Source organism: Plecotus auritus (genome assembly GCF_963455305.1).
Source record: "Plecotus auritus genome assembly, chromosome: 1".
Classification (NCBI taxonomy): Eukaryota; Metazoa; Chordata; class Mammalia; order Chiroptera; family Vespertilionidae; genus Plecotus; species Plecotus auritus.
Window position 1 is genome coordinate 149788812 of NC_137770.1, and position 22439 is coordinate 149811250.

Here is a 22439-nt window from a genome sequence, read left to right on the forward strand (position 1 = left end):
AACCTTTGGCTGTGCCTTCGCAGTGCCGCGTGTCAGATGTCACTAACGCCAAGAGTGTGAACTAACAGCTTTGTAACACACCCTGCTCAGGATTGGAGGAGGGTACAGGTTGTTGGAATCTCTTACTTTCTAAAGTATACATTGAATATAGCTCTTAACTCTTTTCGTGTTTAAAGTGAAAATGTATCACTTGTGTAATAAGAAGAAAACAAGAGTGCAGACGCATTGATTGCATCAGAGGAGGTCAGGCACCCTAAAAGCCCAGCTTCGCCACCGCATCACAAATGTGGACTTAATCAGGGAACACCTGGGAAGTTGCCCGCTGGTCCCTGAAGCCCGTTCTTTCAAGGCGTCCTTAGTCTGGCCCCTTGAGGAGCGGACTCCAGAGAGTTAAACAGGCCTGGGTTTTACCAGAGGAGACAGCGATGGGAGAGAATACAAGGAGGGAACTGGGTAAGGCGGGAAGAGCCGGCAGACCACCGCGAAGTCCGCCCGCCGCGGGAGAGGGCGAGATGCCGGGATGGGTGGGAGCCTGCAGGTGCCGTGCACCAGGGTCTGCCAGGCCAGTGGGAGGAGCATCGTGCCTTCTAGAAATGGGTCTGCCGTGGTGTTTGCGCCACCCTCGGACACTGGCCCACGGGAAGGTGGCTTCAACACCAACTCAGCGGGGGGTTCATAGCGCAGGTGGCCTAATGGTCAGTTACCCGGGTTTTGTTCAGTTACTGGGGTCCGGGGCCAGATGGCACAGGACCCTGGCTCCGCATGGGGTCTGCCCGGTGTGTTCGAGAACCAAGAGAAGAAAAATATGAACCAGGTCTTCCCTGCAATCCGGCCTGAGTTTGAATTCATAGTTTGGAAACACTGGGCAAAGCACATGATCTCTTTGAAGTGAATGCATTGGTGGACAAGCTGGGTCTCATCGCCCACCCCGTCTCGCTGCCACCTTCCGTTCTCCATGGTGATCTTTCTAAAATACATGTCTGATCATGTCAGTGCCCATGGCCCACAGGAGCAACCAGCCCCTCATCACGTAGAGCTTGGACAAAGGCTGGAGGCTTGAAGTGGAAGTGCCCATTGCGTGCAGCCTGAAGTCAAGCAGGGCTGAAGAGGACAAAATAAGTTCAAAAAGAAAGGAATAGGTCATGTGAGCCCTCTAGGCAAGACTAGCTAGCTACCTGTACTTGATCAGGCAGGTAATCGAGCAGAGTGATTCTTTCAGTTGGTTGTTCATGTACTACTTAAATTGATTCACTGAACACCCACCTCATTCACCACCACCACCATCTTTTTGTTTGTTTGTTTCTGCCTGGAATGCCTACCTGGGATATGATGCCTTGGGACATAGCCAATCTGTGACTTGGGGTGAGGTGAGAGGCACACATTAAAGACAGCAGGGTAAGAGAAGGAACCGGGTTCCTTGAAGATGGCCTCATTTAATTAGCATCTGACTCTGAACCACCCCAACCTCATCCGTGGTCATTCCTCTCACTGAAGATCTGCAGTGCAAGCACTGGCCAAATAGCTCATGCACATCCTATTTCCCCTATGTCAGAATTTCTCAGTCCTCCGTTTAAACATTACTGAGTGTCTGTTAAAGTGTCACTGCTGCATGCTTAAACTTTAAAAGAGGACCAGCAGCATTGTGGGTGGAATGTCCACATAGCAAGAGAGTCAAGAGGCCTGAGATTAGTGCTGGCTCTGCTATTGACCAGCTCCTTGACCTTGAGCAGTCCCGGTCAGTTTCCTCATCTATAAAATGAGGGTATTGGACATGATTTGATTTTCCAGCTCTTATGTTCAATGAGTCTCTGAGGCCAACGGTGACATCTTTCTAAAGGACAAGGAAAAACCTCAGGTGATTGATATGCAAACCCTGACCAGAGTTTCCAGGAGAGAAAGCAAGGAGCAGCCTGAGTAGTGAGGGCACATAGGATGCGGCAGCAGCATGTGCAGGGGCAGTGGAGAGGGTGGGCAGTAGTGAAGGGAAAGACTCCACTCCTGCTGGGTCCCATCAGAGCCCTCTTCTCCGGGTACTAAAGAAATGAAAGGTAGGCGCGAGTCCAATGTCTGCCTCAGTTAGCACTTCAGTGGATTATGCTAAACGTGTTTGATATACACAGCTAGGTATAGAGCAATAAGCATTCAGATGATGGGCACTTGGTACAGAGGTGCTGTCTTCAAGTTCTTAAAGGTGCACATTGAACCATTCTTTCTAGATGTTGCTGCTGGCACAGGGCCGGACCCCAGTAACTGACCAAGACCCAGGTAACTGACCACTAGGCCACCAGTACATGAACTTGACTTTAGATTTCCACCACAGGTTCCATTATGGGTCGGCCGGGCAGCCACCACAGTAAGTTACCGTCTCTTGCTGCTTGCTCACTAACTGTTGAAGTACTGAATTATGTGGACAGATTCCATGCTTAGCTTCTTCTGCTCTACATTTTTTTTTATGTTTGTGCTTCTGTTGTCTAAAGTTACAAAAAGAAAAATTGCTACTTCTGACCCCAGTCAGATGAGGGAATGAATACCTCATAAATTTGCTATGTGACATTACAGATAACCTGTGATTCTGAGAAACTTACTTCTCCATCTTGGTTTCTTTGCACCCGGGCCCATGGGAGTGCATAGCTTTCTGAAATCATGTCATTTCAGATAAAGGACACCAGAGTTCAAACTGTCAGGTCACCTCCACCTTCTCATTTCTATCAAGCCTCCCACACTATACCCCACTTCTGAGCTAATGATGCACTTTAAGCATAATGGCAGCGTGTGGTTTGACATTTATGAAAACAGTGTTATGCTTTGGAGAGGAAAGTGTTGAAATAACCCATTTTTCTCTTATTATTTGGAACATAATAAGAAATTAAATATAATAAGAACCTGCTCAGAAATGGAATACAGACTATCAAATCACAGAATAGTATTTTGAGAGATGTTAATAATTGAATCCTAGTGGGGGTTTTTAACACTAATTTATTTTATATTACTTAAGGGAACAAAGTCAGATGACAAGCACAATATATGTCCAGTTGTCTAGTTAATGATAAAAATAACAATGGGAAGGGTGAGGTGAGACTAGTTAGTTTGATATTCCACCTATTTTATAGGGAAGGTGGGAGACAATGAAAATAAGTTAAAGGAGAAAAGGCTTAATGACTTTTCATTCATGAGAGCAATTTAAGCAAGTACACAAAGCATTTATTTGTGTATTGTGTCTCCCAGACTTTTGCAAGAGAAGGTGCCAAAGTCATAGCCACAGATGTCAATGAGTCCAAGCTGCAGGAACTGGAGAAGTACCCAGGTAAGCAACTCTGCTGCTTCAGCCTGGGACCCAGCGTCCATAGGGATTAGAAAGCAGCAGTGCTCAGGTGCTGAAAGAGAATGCCTTAGCCACGCAGCTCCACTGGCCTCCTTTTTGGAGCTTGACTCTCTGACAATCAAATTTATATTCTGTGAACCTACAGACAAAAATCTGAATACTTAAATGTATACACAGAATTTTAGATACAGACTTAAAATTGTTTATGTATCCAACATGTTGACAGATTCAGTACCTAACAAGAAAATTCTATGTGGAAGTGGAACAGCTGTTAACTTTCTATGACAACTCTCCACTTCTGGGCCCTCCTTTTCCAGTGGCAGTGCTGTCCCATAGCAACCGAACGTGAGCCACAGGTGTTGTTTTAAGTTTTCTAGTGGCTGCATTTAAAAAATTAAAATGAAACAGTTGAAAGTTCATTTAATAATCTATTTTATTTAACTCAATATAGCTAAAATATCACTTAACATAATAAAAAATTATTAATGAATTATTTTTATATTCTTTTTTTAATAGTAAATCTTTGAAATCCACATGTGTTTTACACTTATAGCACATTTCAGTTCAGATTAGCTGCCTTTCAAGTGCTTAATAGCCACATTTAGCTCGTGGCTTCCATGTGGGAGACAGCTCAGCCCTAAAATCACATGTCATGATCAGAAACCCAAAGAGATTACCCAAATTATTTATGTGTATATTAGCCCTTACTGCACCCCAACATCAGAGAACTTCAGTTAGAGTTATTCTGAAAGGAATCAGAACAGAAAATTGAAAGAAATCACAACAGAACAGGTTATATGATCAAACACAAATTAGGTCATTGAACTATTTAACTGAATTAGATGATGTTGAAGTATCACTCCAACAGCTCAAAGTAGAGCTATTGCATAGGAAAAGCACAAAGGGGAAAGGAGTCTTCCTGAAACTCAATTCCAATCTAACTTAATTCCATTTTTCCCTTTCTTTGTTTGTTCATGTTTTATTTCCTATATCCAAAAGAAAAGAAAATAAACCAAATATTGTTTTAAAAAAGTAACAATTGAGTGCTGCTATCCTTAAGAGAACATTTGGATTTCTCTAGTAACTAGTACAGACCCCACACCCGCTCTTTCAAGGCCAGATCCTTTCTCTGGCCTCTCATTTCTTCTTGCAGTTTAGGCCAGAAATAAGTGATGATACCCTTGACCAGCAAAGTCATTTCAATAAATAATGGAATTGACATAAAAATAAAGCTCACAAATGGAAACAATCTTTCCCACAGCCCTGCCATACCCCGCCCGCATTCCCCCCCGACACACACCACACACACACACACACACACACACACACACACACACACACGAACGATTCAGAATTTCTGTAGTAGGGACTCAATCACTGGGGGAAAGAAATTGCTAAAATAGCCGACATTTAGTTATTACTGCTTGCTTACTGAGAAGCATCTGACGTAGATCATTTATACTTCACTGTAAGTCATTACTCAACAAACACCTTATTAATCAATTCAGACAATGGCGAGACAGGAAGAGAGCCAGGGAAGTGTGTTATTGGGAGTTCCAGTTGGGAAAGACTTGAATATTTTTACTAATGAGATTCTTAAGACCCTACTAATGATTAACAATCCTATGAAGCCTAACTGGGCAGATACCACAGTCTTCACACTTCCAAACAGCTGAATCTCGGAGGCTAGATATTTTTTATGGGTATAGGGAAATGGAGTCTTCTGTTTTATTTTTCAGGTATTCAAACATGGGTCCTTGATGTCACAAAGAAGAAACAAATTGATCAGTTTGCCAATGAAGTCAAGAGAGTTGATGTTCTCTTTAATGTTGCTGGGTAATTCAGAACTTTTTTTTATTTTGCTCTTCCTACAGAAAGTTTCCTATGATTTTTATTAAAATAATTTTGATAATATGGCCAAATTATTTGTCATGAGCCACAATATAGTTCTTGAAAATATGACTTGATTTTGGACAGAATTTTTATTGCAAGTAAGACAGCTGTAGGAGTTAACATGGGTTTGGGACCTAAAGGCAATTAAGGTCTATTCAAGACAACTGGTACTAATCAAAAGGTATTGACCTTCTTAAGACTGGTGGCAGGCTCACACCAATGGACTTGTCACTGATGTCCCACTAGGATTTATAAAATAAAATGAAAAACTGTTCTCCAGTAGAGTGTCTTTAAAACTAAATATATTATTAGAAGCTAAGTACTCAGTGTATTTAAATGCAGACATTCCCAATTTTTTGACATAGCATTCTAGCAAGTCCTTGATACTATCCCAAGCTCAGTGGTTCTTACTGGGACAATAAATCTCAGGAAAAGAAGTTTCATGTTGTACCTTTGTATGCAGCGTAGAAGGAATTCATGAAGCTTGCTACGTTGGTCCCAAACTTGCCGAACCACACATGAATGATGAGACTGGAATTGGAGCAGCTACATGTCGATGCAGTGACTGCTAACACTGTCCTCTCTCAGGTGTGACAGTAGCAATAAGTGCAGTTGAGGCTTACCAGTACACAGAAACTGAGTCAATACATTCTGAAATTTCACTTTTCTTATGTAGTGTCATATTTGTATTGCTGGATTGATAGAATAATCCTAGAGCCTTCTAATATATATTTGTGTTTCTTCCGAACCCTGTTTCAGAACCAGGCAGGGTTGGGGAGAGGGGACCTTAATCTGTCCATAGTTTAATCATGTGTTACAATGCTGGAAATTAAGTTAAAGCAGCAGTTTGTGATTATCTATTTTATAAACAACCTGCTCATCCCTCATATAAGAATATACCCAGAGCCATAAAAAAAAAAAAAGTCAGCTAGAAAAATTAGTTTCTGAGAATTTATTAAACTTTCATCTAAGTAAGGGGTATTGAGACAGAGCATGTGGTTCTTTCTGACATTCTACTTAATTGAAAGTACAGTCACACCAATAATATTTTATCATTAATTACATAATTTTGGTCCAGGGGACAGTGACAGCATTTAGGACCTCAGTTTTTACAACGCTTTCTGAAGGAAGTGTGACTTGCAAAAGAGTGATGTTACTTTAAGGTTTTTGGCTTGTTCCACTTTGTTTATTCCATATGTTAGACATATTTATAATACTTAGCTGCCTGGAGATGTTTTCCTTGCAATTTTGATTTTCCTTGAGAATGTTAAATCTGTGCCACCAGGGGGCACTGTTCCCCTTGAAAGAGGAGTCAGGGCAGGTGTGCTGTTCTCATTTATGTTTGTTTTCCTTGTTTCCTATCCTGTGGTATAGAGCTTCTTATATTTGGTGTCCCCAAACTCTCACCTTTTTCTTTTAAAAGAAGGATATTGTTTTCAAATAAATGTATTTAGCTTAGATTGTTGGGATACCTACTAATCTAATGTACTACGTGATAGTATGTTTGAAATGTTAAAAATCTTGATTAGGGAAGGGACAATGGTCTAAGTCAATAAATGACAATAAAGATGATAAGGAAATTGAATAGAAATATTTTAAATGATTGATCATTTCCCCCATTGTGTAATCACTGTTCCAGTTTTATGCACCATTGAACCATCCTGGACTGTGAAGAGAAAGACTGGGACTCCTCAATGAATCTTAACATTTGCAACATATACCTGATGATCAAGGCATTTCTTCCCAAAGTAAGATGATCCTCTAGGAGAAGTACCACTGGATAAGTAGGTCTCCTCATGGGCATCTAGAAAGAACCCCCACAGGTGCTAAAGAGTGATAATAGCTGACATAATGAGTAACCTGTATTGAACATCTATATCAAGGCACTTGATATAAATCAACTCAGTCAGTTCATCCATTCAAGGAATATTAAGCACTTTCTACATGCCCGGCTCCATTCTAGGTGCAGAAGAGAACAAGACAAAGTCTCTCTGTAAGGGAGGTCCCATTTTTTTGTGGGCTCATGAGTCAGGCTAATATGTAATCAAATAAACATACATCACATGGGTGGTTGTAAGCGCTATGAAGAAAGAGAAGTGAGGCCCACTTAGGTATCTGGGGAGAGGGCTCCTTGAAGAGGGACAGCAAGGAGACACACTGGCCAGAACAGTCTGATGAGTGGGCACCAGCTTACCACATCCACCGTGCAGAGATTAAACAGGAGGCTGTGGAACTTGCCCAAGGTCACGTAACTGGCAAGTTGTTAGAACCAGGATTGGAACCCTAGAAGTTAGTCCCCTTCTTGAATTTCAGTGTCTAGGCACATACCCTTAAGATGGATATACCCCAATGATTTTCTGGACTCTGAGTATTCTCCCAGCAGTCCTGTTTTTAGCTAGGCCACAGAGGTACCAGAGAGGTCAGAGACGTTGCATGCTAAGAGACAGTGATCTTTCTGATGATCAAGGCATTTGCCGCCCTTTAATTCTCTAGCCTTCACAACTCATCAACATTCTTATTTTTATTTAACAATCATTAAGTACCTTTTGATAGAAAGCACCACACTAGGGGGAGGAAGGTATAAATATGAAAAGCATTGACTTGAATAAGCTTATAAGTCAATAGTCGCAGACAGCATAGGCTCCGACAATGGAAGGGATTGACTGAGTATAGAACCAGCGCAGTTGTAAGTTGAACCCTCGAGAAATGCAGAAGAGCCCTTCTCTCCGCCCAGCTGGATTAGATGACGGACATACTGATGCTGCCCAGCCCAGGGCTGGAGAGAGCTTTTCAGTGACAAGGCAAGGCTGGTACTTTGCTCTGAATATTCAGTCTGTCAGGAAGCATCCAGATGGACTTTAAAAGGAAAATAAAATAATTAACTTAGTAACAAAGGAATTTTTTAAATCTACTTGTTGAGAGCCTAGAATGGATCTTTGGTTGGACCCACAGAATATTGAACTAGAAAACTTTTTAAAATATATAAATTGGATGTTTTGTTTATTTCGAGTTTAAGATAATCTGTTACTTGGAACTTGAATGTGCTTTTTGAAGACTTACTGTTAATGTCAGGCGTGGGAAGAGAAGCAAAGGCTCTGGTAAAGGGGAAAGCTTAGGGAACAGTGGGCATGACGGTCACACTATATGGGACTCATTTGTAAAACCAGCCTACTGTCAGGAAAGCTTTACAAATATCAGTGAAGGAAGCAGGTGTGAGTGTAGTGAAGCTGAAATTTAAAGATGTACATAAGTGTTACTGAAAATATAAAACACTAACTTGTAAGTTAGTGAGTTTGTCTATGATTGAAAACATAGGGAGTTTGTATCCACAAAACATTTTAACAATAACCCATATGAGCCAATAACACTCATTTGTTTAAAAAAAAAATCCCAAGAGATATTAATGACTGGGACAGGGAATCAGGAGTCAGTGCCACTCATTACATCTGACCCTGGCCCCCAGCCTCAGAAGACCTCAGGTACTGCCTGAGCTCTGCCCTAATTCACCATGTGAGCTGAGAGATGGCACTTGCTCCCTTTTAGCATCTACTTCTTTTTTTAAAAAATGAGGGTGATAGGCTACCCAATGCCTTCCAGGCCGAATTGTCTAGGACCCTCTGTGTTCATTAACCATGGTGCACATATACTAGGTTGGAACTTTCCAGGGAGCCCAGGATTGAAGTGTAGGCAGATCTGAAATGTCAGATGGTCAAAACATAGGAACACTTGTAGAAAATGTTTGTTCATGGGTAGACAACAGGAAATCATTCCAAAACTGGAGGATGAGTCAAATGGCAGAGAACAAGTTGAAAATGTTGTAAGGAGGTCAGTGCAGAATCCAAGGTCCACTATGGGATGGAAAAGAAAACCCATGATGGCAAGAATTCTGGTAGGTCTTAGATGTGTGGGGGTTTTAACCATTCACTGTATCTTAGAAGAGCCCCTACCACATAGAGGTGCTTAGAAAACACTAGTTGAATAAATATGTGTATCTAGCTTGTCAATCTAGGTGGAAGTCAGGCATGGAATCACTGAAGATCCAGAAGCCAACGTCTGCCTAGTTTAGGAGCTGAGCTCTGGTCAGTGGGAACAGGAGGGCTGGGTCAGAGTAGGATAAAGCTAGAGGGAATCTTTAGAGATCTTTCTAGCCCCTGCCTGAGTTTCAGGGACATCAGGCCTATGTAGCATTACTATGTACCAGGCACTTCTCTTTATAGTCGTCCTTGCCAGAGAGGACGGTTGCATGGGGTGCCAGGAAGAGCATTCACACAATGACAGCAGGTACCAAGCTGGTGTTAAGAAGGCAAAGTAGAAGGAAGCAAGGACTATGGGCTCTAGAATCAGCAGAGAAACCTGGGTTGAATGGGTAGTAGAGGTGATAGAGGGCGGCACCACCATCTCCTAAAGTCTGGCCTGAGTTATTATTGTATTTCAGAAAATTGGAGAATGAACTCACTTAATAACCCATCATTATGTATTAAATTGGGCTATATGTATTCTATATGCATTTAAAACGGGTTCTATAAGACAATGATAGCTCAATAAAACTGGAAGATATAAATAAAAATGGGTTATGCTATTTGCTAAATTTGATGAGAAAGAATAATTTTAAGGCTTGGTTTTCAGCATGATTATGCTGTACTAACTGTCCGGGGGTGTTCCCGAGGACCCCATTTCATTATGATATTCTTTATTACATAAGTTGGGGTAAATTTTTCCTCTGCTGTTTTCCTTGACTTAGTTGGGTCACCTCAGCCTCTTCTGTGTCCTGTTAGTTCATCCATAACAATGCCTTAGGGTTGTTTTAGAATCTCCTTTTATTTATTTTTTTTTTCCAAATTTTTATTAAGGTATTATATGTGTACATATCTTACCATTGCCCCCCCCACCCCACTCCCATACCTGCCCTCACCCCCCAATGTTTTGCATCCGTTGGTTACTCTTATATGCATGCATACAAGTCCTTCAGTTGATCTCTTATTTCCCCCACCTCTCCCTAACCTTACTGCTGTAATTAGACACTCTGTTTGATGCTTTACTGCCTCTGTAACTATCTTTTGGTTCATCAGTTTATAATGTTTTTCATTATCCCTAAATGAGTGAGATCATGTGGTATTTTTCTTTCATTGACTGGCTTATTTCACTTAGCATAATGTTCTCTAATTCCATCCAGGTGTCTACAAATGGTAGTAATTCCTTCTTTTTTATGGCAGCATAGTATTCCATTGTGTAGATGTACCATAGTTTTCTGATCCAGTCATCTGCTGACGGGCACCTAGGCTGTTTCCAAATCTTAGCTATTGTAAATTGTGCTGCTATGAACATAGGGGTGCATATATCCTTTCTGATTGGTGTTTCTGGTTTCTTAGGATATATTCCTAGGAGTGGGATTACTGGGTCAAATGGGAGTTCCATTTTCAGTTTTTTGAGGAAACTCCATACTGTTCTCCATAGTGGCTGCACCAGTCTGCATTCCCACCAGCAGTGCACGAGGGTTCCTTTTTCTCCGCATCCTCGCCAACACTTGTCGTTTGTTGATTTGTTGATGATAGCCATTCTGACAGGTGTGAGATGGTATCGCATTGTCGTTTTGATTTGCATCTCTCGGATAATAAGTGACTTTGAGCATGTTTTCATGTGTCTCTTGGCCTTCCTTCTGTCTTCTTTCGAAAAGATTCTATTTAGGTCCGTTGCCCATTTTTTTATTGGATCATTTATCTTCCTTTTATTAAGTTGTATAAGCTGCCTGTAGATGTTGGAAATTAAACCTTTATCAGTGATACCATTTGCAAATATGTTCTCCCATACAGTGGGGTTTCTTGTTGTTTTGTTGATGGTTTCTTTTGCTGTGCAAAAGCTTTTTATTTTGATGTAGTCCCATTTGTTTATTTTCTCTTTGGCTTCCATTGCCCTAGGGGCAGTATCACTGAAAAAGTTCTTTTGGCATATGTCTGAGATTTTGCTGCCTGTGGATTCCTCTAGTATTTTTATGGTTTCCCGTCTTATATTTAAGTCCTGTATCCATTTTGAGTTTATTTTTGTGTATGGTGTAAGTTGGTGATCTAGTTTCATTTTTTTGCATGTATCTGTCCAATTTTCCCAACACCATTTATTGAAGAGACTGTCTTGACTCCATTGTATGCTCATGCCTCCTTTGTCAAATATTAATTGCGCATATTGGTTTGGGTCGATATCTGGATTCTCTATTCTATTCCATTGATCTATATGTCTGTTCTTGTGCCAGTACCAGGCTGTTTTGAGAACAGTGGCTTTGTAATACAGCTTGAAATCTGGTATTGAGATCCCTCCTACTTTATTCTTCTTTCTCAGGATTGCTGTGGCTATTCGGGGTCTTTTTTTATTCCAGATGAATTTTTGGAGAGTTCTTTCTAGGTCTGTGAAATATGCTGTTGGTATTTTAATGGGGAGTGCATTGAATCTATAGATTGCTTTGGGTAGTATGGACATTTTGATGATGTTGATTCTACCAATCCATGAACATGGTATGTTCTTCCATCTGTTTACATCTTCCTCTATCTCTTTTTTCAGTGTCCTGTAGTTTTCCGCATATAGGTCTTTTACCTCCTTGGTTAGGTTTATTCCTAAGTATCTTAATTTTTTTGGTGCGATGGAAAATGGGATTGCTTTTTTAGTCTCTCTTTCTGTAAGTTCACTGTTGGTGTATAGAAATGCCATAGATTTCTTGGCGTTAATTTTGTATCCTGCTACCTTGCCGAATTCATTTATTAAGTCTGTTAGTTTTTTGATAGAGTCTTTCGGGTTTTTTATGTACAATATCATGTCATCTGCAAATAGGGACAGCTTTACTTCTTCTTTTCCAATTTGGATGCCTTTTATTTCTTCTTCTTGTCTAATTGCAATGGCTAATACTTCCAGTACTATGTCAAACAGGAGTGGTGAGAGTGGGCATCCCTGTCTTGTTCCTGTTCTTAGGGGAAATGGTTTTAGTTTTTGCCCATTGAGTATGATGTTAGCTGTGGGTTTATCATATATAGCTTTTATTATGTTGAGGTATGATCCTTCTATTCCCACCTTGTTGAGAGTTTTTATCAAGAAAGGGTGTTGGATTTTGTCAAATGCTTTTTCTGCATCAATTGATATGACTATGTGATTTTTATCTTTCAATTTGTTTATGTGATGTATCACATTTATTGATTTTCAGATATTGAACCATCCTTGCATTCCTGGGATAAACCCTACTTGGTCATGGTGTATGATCTTTCTGATGTACTGCTGGATCCGATTTGCTAGAATTTTGTTGAGGATTTTGGCATCTACATTCATGAGGGATATTGGCCTGTAATTCTCTTTCATTGTGTTGTCTTTATCTGGTTTTGGTATTAGGGTGATGCTGGCTTCATAGTAGGAGCTTGGAAGTGTTCCTTCCTCTTGAATTTTTTGGAATAGTCTGAGGAGGATAGGTTTTAGTTCTTCCTTGAATGTTTGGTAAAACTCTCCTGTGAAGCCGTCTGGCCCCGGGCTTTTGTTTGCCGGAAGCTCTTTGATGACTGCTTCAATTTCTTCCATAGTTACTGGCATATTGAGCTGTTTAGATTCTTCCTGATTGAGTTTTGGAAGGTTATATTTTTCTAGGAATATGTCCATTTCCTCCAGGTTGTCCAGTTTGTTGGAATAGAGTTGTTCGTAGTATTTTTTAACAATCCTTTGTATTTCGGCGGGATCTGTTGTTATTTCACCTCTTTCATTTCTGATTTTGTTTATTTGGGTCCTCTCTCTTTGCTTCTTGGTGAGCCTGGCTAGAGGTTCATCAATCTTGTTTATCCTTTCAAAGAACCAGCTCTTGGTTTTGTTGATCTTTTGTATTGTTTCTTTGGTCTCTATGTCGTTTATCTGTGCTCTGATCTTTATTATTTCCTTCCTTCTGCTTACACTGGGATTTTCTTGTTGCTCTTTTTCTAACTCTTTGAGTTGTTGGGTTAGGTAATTTATTACCCCTGTTTCTTGTTTTTTGCAGTAGGCTTGTAGAGCTATGAACTTCCCTCTCAAGACTGCTTTCGCTGTGTCCCATAGATTTTGGATTGTAGTGTTTTCATTGTCATTTGTTGTCATGATGTTTTTTATTTCTTCTTTGATTTCTCTGGTAACCCAGTCATGGTTTAATAGCATGCTGTTTAGTCTCCATGTGTTTGATTTCTTTGGGTTGTTTTTATTGTAGTTGATTTCCAGTTTTATGCCACTGTGGTCTGAGAAGATGCTTGATATGATTTCTATCTTCTTGAATTTGAAGAGACTTTGCCTATGTCCCAACATATGGTCTATCTTTGAAAATGACCCATGTGCACTTGAGAAGAATGTATCTTCTGTGGCTTTGGGGTGAAATGTTCTGAAGATGTCAATTAATTCCATCTGGTCTAGTGAGTCATTTAGGATTGATGTTTCTTTGCTGATTTTTTGTTTAGAGGATTTGTCCAATGGTGATAGTGGGGTATTAAAGTCTCCTACTATGATTGTATTGCTGTCAATCTCTCCCTTGATATCCTCCAGGAGTTTTTTTATGTATTTGGGTGCTCCTGTATTGGGTGCATATATGTTTACCAGAGTTATTTCTTCTTGTTGGATTGCTCCCTTTAGTATTATGAAGTGGCCTTCCTTATCTCTTGTTATGTCCTTCAGTTTGAGATCTAATTTGTCAGATATAAGTATTGCTACCCCAGCTTTTTTTTCAGTTCCATTTGCCTGGAAAACCTTTTTCCATCCCTTCACCCTCAGTCTGTGTGCGTCTTTTTTTCTGAGGTGGGTTTCTTGTAGACAGCAGATATATGGGTCATGTTTTCTTATCCAATCCATTACCCTATGTCTTTTGATTGGGGCATTTAATCCGTTTACATTTAAAGTTATTATTGATAGGTACTTATTTGTCACCATTCCTATTCTTTACACCTGTGTTCCTTCTTCGCTTCCTATTTCTTTTTTTTTTTTACAGCAGACCCTTTAGCATTTCTTGCATTGCTGGTTTGGTGGTAATAAATTCCCTTAGTCCTTTTTTGTCTGTGAAGCTCCTGATTTCACCTTCAATTTTGATTGACAGCCTTGCTGGGTACAGTATTCTTGGATTCAGACCCTTCCTTTGCATGACTTTGTATATTTCATTCCATTCCCTTCTGGCCTGATGAGTTTCTGTTGAGAAATCAGTTGCTAGTCTGATGGGGGTTCCTTTGTATGTAACTTTCTGTCTCTCTCTGGCCGCTTTTAAGATTCTTACTTTGTCGTTGGTGTTTGCCAATTTAATTATAATGTGCCTTGGCGTTGGTCTTTTGGGGTTCATTTTGCTTGGGACTCTGAGCTTCTTGGATTTGTGTGGGTTTTTTCTTCTCTATATCAGGGAAATTTTCTGTCATTATTTCTTCAAATAGGTTTTCTATTCCTTGCTCAGCTTCCTTTCCTTCTGGAACCCCTATTATACGGATGTTGTTTTGTTTCGTGTTGTCCCAAAGTTCCCTTAGGCTCTCCTCCTGCCTTTTAATTTTTTTTTCTAGAAGTTGCTCTACTTGGGTATTTTTTCCCATCTTGTCTTCTAGCTCACTGATGCGGTCCTCTGCTTCTTCTAGTCTACTCTTGATGCTTTCTATTGAGTTCTTTACAGCAGCGATGTCATTTTTCATTTCTTCTTGGTTCTTCTTCATTTCCTCTTGGTTCTTGCTCATATTGTCAAATTTGTCTTCCATTCTTTTCAGCCACCTTATGACCATTTCTCTGAATTCTTTTTCTGGAAGGTTGCTTGCTTCCATTTCGTTTACTTCCTTTTCTGGTGATGCCTGCTTTTCTTTCCTATGCGGGCTGTGTCTTTGTCTCCCCATGGTCTCTCTTCTCTGGGTGTCTGGTTATGTAGTTCTCTCTCTCCTGCGTCGATTTAAAGGCACAAAATACAGCACTACCAGGTACAACACACAAGGCACTGAACAGAAATGTATTCACGATATTAATAACCTCCAATAAAGGTGACCACCAGAGAAAGGCAAATTAGGGGATAGTAGAGAAAGAAGAAGAGGAAAAAGAAAGAAAGAAGAAGAAGAAAAAAAGGGGTGTCAAAATGAAATTGGGAAAAGGGAAAAAAAGAAGAAAAAAAAGTAAGAGAGACAAGAAAGAGACTAAGAGAGAAAGGGAAACAGACTATATATATTGGGGATAAAACTCCAATAGAACAATCACTTATCCCAGCAAATGCCAGCAACAAGTACCTGGGGATTAATACAAACTACAATACCAACTAATATTGAGTGAGGCAAGGGAAAACAGAAGCACTAAACAAACAAAAAAATAAACAAAAGAAGAATAAGCAAAACAATCTCACAAAAAAGCATAAAAATTCGATATAATCTACATTCAAACGAATAACAACAAAAGGACAGAGAGAAAAACAATTTTTTGGATAGTTAAGACAGCGAAGAGAGAGGTGTGTATGGACTTGGAGCAGGGGATTGGAGATTAGATATATAAGTAGGGTGAAATTTTAAAAGGGGGTAAACAGAAAGTATAGGGAAAATCTAAAGCAGGAAAGGGGTAAGATAAACAGGACACTGAAAAGGGAAAAGTGAGGAAGAGAGTGATGGCATAAAGGTAGATTTGAGATAGAGTAAAATGATGCTAAAGGAAAGATAAAAATAGAGTGTAGAACATTAATCCCAAAACAAAATGAAGAGAAAATAAAATGACACTTAAAAAAAAAAAAAAAAAGATAAAATAGCAATAGTAATAATACGGATTGAAAATAAAAATGTAATAATTAAAAAGGTAAAATCAAGTGAGGAAAAAAATTAGTTTCTTGAGTAAAAGATGCAAAAAATGAAAATAAAAAAATAAAAAATAAAAATAAAATGTGGAGTAGTGAAGGTCATTCACTTCCTCTGTTGTTCTGTTTGGCACGCCTGTTTCTCAGTCCGGACAGTATTGCAGTTCCCTGCGTTCCACTGCTCTTCAGTGATGTAAGCCAGTCCTGATTTTAAGCAGGCGGTGTGTCTTAATTCGTATTCCTTTATTTTTTATTACACAAGAGTCAATTTGTGATTCAGCCCCTGGGTGGCAGTGTTTCTGGATTGACTTCCGGGTTTATCTATGGCCTCTCTAGGGAGTGTTAGAGCCTTCTTTCCCCGGTTTGTGGGAGTGGGCTGCCTCAGAGCTGGCTCTCCGATGGTCACTCCCCGCTCCGATCCCCAGGTTCCAGAAAAACAACTTTCCCCTGCAGTCTCCCAGGGTGTCCCCAACTGGGTGAACCTATGAATTGGGCTTAGTAATCAGAAGCAAGAATTTCAAGAGGAAAAAGCCCAAGTGTGCACACTCCGTGGCTGCGCGTAAGTCTAGCACACCCCTGAAATTCTTAGGGTGTCCCTGCACTTCAGATCAAAATGGGTTGCTTTTTAGAGAGCCCTTCTGTTAGCAGCTCTGAGGACCCCCTTCCACATTCACAGATCACGCCAGCCCCAGCAGCCACCGATTTTTCTAGGCACAGACTTCCCTGGTCCTCCAGCTCCCGCAAAACGCGCGTTCCTCTCTGGCGCTGGGACCAGAGACCTCACCTTATCCCAGGCGAAATCTGACCTTTCTGTGGTGGAGTGTAGAGCTCCTCTGAACCCGTGTGTTTGCGCCAATTGGGGAGCGTTGTTCTGGGGCTCGCAGCTGTTCCGTGGGTGCCGCAGTTGTGGATTCTCAGGCTTCCGATAAGCTCCACTTTCCGGTTCCAGATGGCGGCGACTCCGCATCCAACCATAGGGGAGGTATTATTTGCATTTTATTTAGAAATGTAGGTTTGGCCAGTATAATCTTCTATGTAGCAAAGGAAGGCCATCGATAGAAGGAAAATGACCTCCTCAGATATTAGCTGCTACTGTTTTTTTATTTGGAGGAAGGCTTGCAGGAAGGAGACCAGGTGGAAGGCTGTTAGCAATAATCCAGGCAAGAGGAGCAGAGGCTCTGGAGTCAGTTTCGCCGCTTACTACTCTAGAATCTCCTTTTAGATACAATTAGTAGCTAAGTATCAAAATAGGAAGTAAGAACACCATAGGAAACGTATAATATTGCAGCCTCACCCCTGGATCCATCCAGTCATTCACCTTCTCCAGTCCTACACCTCTTTGTCTGAAAGCTGCTGGAGAAACTCACTCCAGTAGAAACTTCTAGAAACTTCTAATTGATTTTCATGATATAGAACATACTGTTTTTTTCTTCTGTTCTCTAGCTGGTTCTTCCATTTCCCCCGACAGTTATGTTAACTCTTCACCCCACTCTTGTCCACCATCTCCCCTGGTTCTTCGTGGTCTCTGCTTTCAGTGAGTAGTGCCCAGGAGGCAGAAATTCTCCCCACTTCTTGCTTCTTCCACCAAAACACTCATGGGCACCATGCCCTTGCACATACATGTATTATCTTGAAAACATAAACATGTATGTTATAATAAATAAAGTTCATTTGAAAACGTTGTAACTCATAGCAGCTTATTTCATTAGATATTCCATTAGGTCTGGGGCAGAGCCCTGTAATCTGCACTTTATTTTGATTCATCAAAATGTATTGACCACCTATGGTGTACTCTGTCTAGAAAGACAGGACAGCCAGAGACCTTCCTCTCACTGAGTTCACTCGTTAGTGGAGGAATTCTGAGGGAGGGGATCTTCACAGCTCAGGTGCGGAGGCAGCCCTCACTGCACGTAATTTACCAAGTCCTGCCCTTACTGCCTCAGCTACCTCTTACCCACTGACAGCTCTGCATCTCTGCTTTATCCCCCTTTTCTGAATCACTACCTCCACTTCCAGGGGTCTCCTCTACAGGATACCAGAGTCATCTCTGTAACCCCCACAACTGAACATACCTCTCCTCTGCAATAAACCCTTCCTTCTCACCACTGCTGTGCCTTCAGGGTAAAGTCCAAATTCCTACATTCAACCCCGCATGGCCTCTGAGCCTCACTGCTCCCACATCCTGCATTGCAGCCAGACCCATCCCTGCCTCCCAGTACCTCGATGGAGCCTTTCTGCACAGGACTATCTCTCCTTCAAACACCCTTCTCTTTGATCTTTCTGACTTACACTGGTTTTCAAAAATCAACCCACGTAATTCTTCCTCAAGAGCTTCTTCTGGGTGTCCCGCACCTGGATTGGTCCCTTCCCACCCACTCACTCTTCTCTGTGAAGGTTGCTGCTGTCCTGGGTGCTGATTAAATCAGCCGTTCCAAGCAGACTGGCAGCTGTCTGCAGGCAGGGACTGTCATTGACCTTTGCATCTCCTAGACCTAGCACCATGCCCGACCACAGTAGGTATTCAACAGATACTGTGGTGAATGAAGGCGAGAGCTTTCCAACATCAGGACACACAGTAAGGATTACCGTTCTTTTCCTTCCATTCAGCTCAGTTCATTCTTGGTCTGGCTGATGCTCTTGTGCCACCGCAAGGCAGTGGGGAATCCCCCTGGGAACTGTCCCCAGCAGTGATTGGGTCAGACTCTTAAGAGTGCTTAACTGCACTTAGTGTTAATAGCTAATAAGATGGATCTGCAAATCCTAAGTAAATTCAAGTCTTCTAATGAGGCAGTATTTTTAGCCTGCGGAGTAGCATTTTTTTTTTTTAATTTGTTTTGTTTTGGCAGATGCTTACTCAGAAATCTGGCAACATTATCAACATGTCCTCTATGACTTCCAGAATCAAAGGTAGGTCTGTCTCCTGGGGTCATGATGCACAAAGCCACTCACCTCCCTGAGCTAAGGGAAGGAGCACAGCAGAACCCATAAAAGCCACACGTCACTTCAAAACTGCCTTTTAAAATTGGTCTTAAGTTCCTTAACTTCCAGTCCCTTTGCCTTAGATGTGAACCAGTCATAAAATTAAATAAAACTTTTTTTGTTTTTCCCTCCTTTTATCTCTTCTAATGGAAAATCAGGAGAGGGAAGAAGGAAATCAAGAGGGAGAAGGAAACATTTCTGCATTTAATTAATCAAAATAGATGTATTGTCTTGACCGGGTGGTCAGAGCGTCATCCTTTGCACTGAAAGGTTGCAGGTTCGATTCCTGGTCAGGGTGCTATGGGAGGCAACCAACTGATGTTTCTCTCCAACATCAATGTTTCTCTTCCTTCCTCTCTCTAAAACATATCCTCAGGTGAGGAAGTTTTTTAAATGATGTGTTGAACACCCACTATGTGCCACTGCACCAGAAGAATTCACAGTCCTAAAAGGGTGTCAGGCAAACTCACGTCTTCCACAGTGTGAGAGGTTTATAACAGAGCTCTGTGCAAAGTGCTGCCCCATCACTAGGGAGCTAACTGCCTGTGGATATGAGGAAGGATTTGCGGGACAGCTGATCTGGGCCCTGAATGAGGAGTCAAGTTGAAGAGCAGGATTGCAGTGCAAGTTGGAATAACGCCACAGTCTGGCACAGATGGGTTTGCAGGTTTAAAATGAAATAGCTGCTGCTGAGATAACATCCTTCTCTTTGCAAGGATGCACATGTTAAACCTACACAAGAGAGGAATGCAAAGACATGCCTGGACCTCTTGGTTTTGTTTTGTTTTGTTTACCCTGACTCTTTTGGAATCTGCCTAAGGGGTCTACCAACTGATGATGAGAACCAAAGACCACTCTAGTCATTTAAATGCAGCTTGTCAACTCCTAAGTCTCAGTCAAATTGTGCCAATAATGATATTATTTTCCCACTTTCAGAAACTAGCCCTATTAAGGGAGAAAACCTGGTAATTTTTTAAAAGGGTGGGGTGAGGGAAGCATGACAATGGTTGCTGGGGACACTTATTTGTGCTCCCTTTCTAAAGGAGGCTATGTTTTTTATTCCTTCAATTGCTGAGCCCTCCCTTCCCCCAGGTGTTGTCAACAGATGTGTGTACAGAACCACGAAGGCCGCTGTGATTGGCCTCATGAAGGCCGTGGCTGCAGACTTCATCCAGTAGGGTATCAGGTGCAACTGTGTGTGTCCAGGTGAGTTCCACACTAAAGGGCCATGAACCTGTCCTATCTGACCTCCTGGCTACCACTGTGAAAGATATCTACACAAGCTTGTTTACTCCATGTTTTATTGTCTCCTGTCATCAGGAAAAGTTCAAAAGGAAAGGGCTAGGCTTGTTAAGATAATTGGGAATGAGAGGCTAAGTCATTAGGAATAAGCCACAGAGGCAAAAGGTTTAATGTAATTTATCTGTATGGGGCAACTCCAAACCACGTGGTGAGAGACAGCACTGGCCAGGGCGTGGTGTCTTGGAAGCAGACTAGAGATGACCTTGTCAGGGCAAAGAGGAAAAGTAGACCTTACTGACAGGAGAGTGGGAAGGAGGGGAGAAGAGCCTCCCAGAAGACAGGGAGCTGCTGGGTCATGTGAACCACCTGGGCTGGCCCATAGATGAACAGCTTTCTTTAGCCCAGTGATCGGCAAACTCATTAGTCAACAGAGCCAAATATCAACAGTACAACGATTGAAATTTCTTTTCAGAGCCAAATTTTTTAAACTTAAACTTCTCCTAATGCCACTTCTTCAATATAGACTCGCCTAGGCCGTGGTATTTTGTGGAAGAGCCACACTCAAGGGGCCAAAGAGTCGCATGTGGCTCGCGAGCCACAGTTTGCCGACCATGGCTTTAGCCTATGACGGGGGTCAGCAAATGATGGTCTACAGACCAAATCTGGCCACCACCTGTTTTGTAAATATGGATTAATGGGAGCACATCCACACCCTGCTTTTGTGTTGGCTAGGACTGCTCCCACGCTATAGGCAGAGTTGAATAGTTAAAGCACACCAAATGTTTCTCAAAGCTCACAATATTCCCTACCTAGCTTTTTACCAGAAAGTATGCTGACTCTCCTATAAAGGAAAGGAGAAAGGCAAAACTCATTATTAGCAGAAAGAACATTCAATTTGTCCAAACAAAAGCATTCAATAACTTATTTCTTGATAAAAACTTCCCCTTCTCTTAATGACCTCGGGTGTGTCGGTTAAGTAGATATGCCCTTTTACCTGGCTCCACCTACCCCAAATGAATGCAAGGTGCCTGAGAACAATTATTAACTTCCTCTTTGGAAAGCAATTAAATAATGCCTGTCCAGGATCAGGGTTTCTCTTAGTAGTTCCCAATGATTATTGAGGAGTTGGGGAGAAGTATAATTTCACAGTTACCTGTGGGACCTTTTAAAAACCTGAAGGGCCTTCTGGAATTTGGGGAGTGATGGGGAAACTGTGTGTATGGTACAGACATACTTTGGAGGTATTATGGGTTCAGTTCCAGACCACCGCAATAAAGCGAGTACCTCAATAAAGCTAGTATCGCAATAAAGCAAGTCATAATCTTTTTGCTGGCAAAGGGTCTTGTGTTCAATTTATAAAAGGCTCAATGGGTGTGAAACACAATAAGGGGAAATGCAATATAACAAGGAATGCTTGTGATTGGAAAGCCCCACAGGAGATTCTGATGTAATCAATCAGAGTCTCCCCTCAGGCTGAAAACCATTGACTTACCAGTTAAATAGGGAAAACTATTAAATACCCTGCAAACTACAGAAGTTCCATGATTGCGGTGTTCTGCTTGATTTTTCTTACGTAGACTAGAAAAGTAAACATAGCCCTGGCCAGTTTGCTCAGTGGTTAGAGCATCAGCTCATGGACTGAAGGGTCACGGGTGCAATTCCCGGTCAAGGGCACGTACCTAAGTTGCACATTTGATCCCCAGCCCCAGTCTGGGTGCATTTGGGAGTCAACTAATCAAAGTGTCTCTCTCTCTCCATCCCTTCCACTCTCTAGGAATCAATGGGAAAAAATATCCTCTAATAAGGATTTTTTAAAAAGGTAAACAAAGGTAACACTAAGAAAAGGAGGATATAGGTGAAACAATTTTAACATATACTGGTGAAACTTAGGTACAGCTATTCTTGATGCTATTTACTCAAGGGAATAAATGGCAAAATGATTTGGAAAATATGGTTGTTTTAGCAGCTGGACTTTTCAGGAGACTGGAAAATGTTATCAAGCTCTCTGGAACAAGGAACCAGCCATGACTCATCAAGCCGGTCACAGGAGAAAACGTGACTAGGAATGGTTGTATCTGGATGACACTGGTGGTTGTATAGTCACAGTACTTCAACTGCGGACTTGTGTAGACTGTGGCGTGGGTGGTGGGTGGTCTGTGCCATGGACACAGCAGAATCCAGTGGCAATGAATTAAGTGGAAGGCATAGGCTTGCTCCACAGTCTTCATGTAA

At 41.4% G+C, this 22439-nt stretch overlaps 1 pseudogene across 1 annotated transcript in view; it reads left to right on the forward strand.

The window, feature by feature from the left end:
• Window positions 1-512: 512 nt before the first annotated feature.
• The window catches only part of LOC308241363 (dehydrogenase/reductase SDR family member 6-like), a 38639-nt pseudogene continuing 16712 nt past the window's right edge, over window positions 513-22439 (forward strand). The window contains exons 1-7 of the transcript in view: window positions 513-538; window positions 2281-2353; window positions 3226-3304; window positions 5062-5158; window positions 6855-6963; window positions 18833-18893; window positions 20058-20171. The product of the transcript in view is annotated as a dehydrogenase/reductase SDR family member 6-like (transcript). The remainder of the gene's footprint in view (window positions 539-2280; window positions 2354-3225; window positions 3305-5061; window positions 5159-6854; window positions 6964-18832; window positions 18894-20057; window positions 20172-22439) is intronic.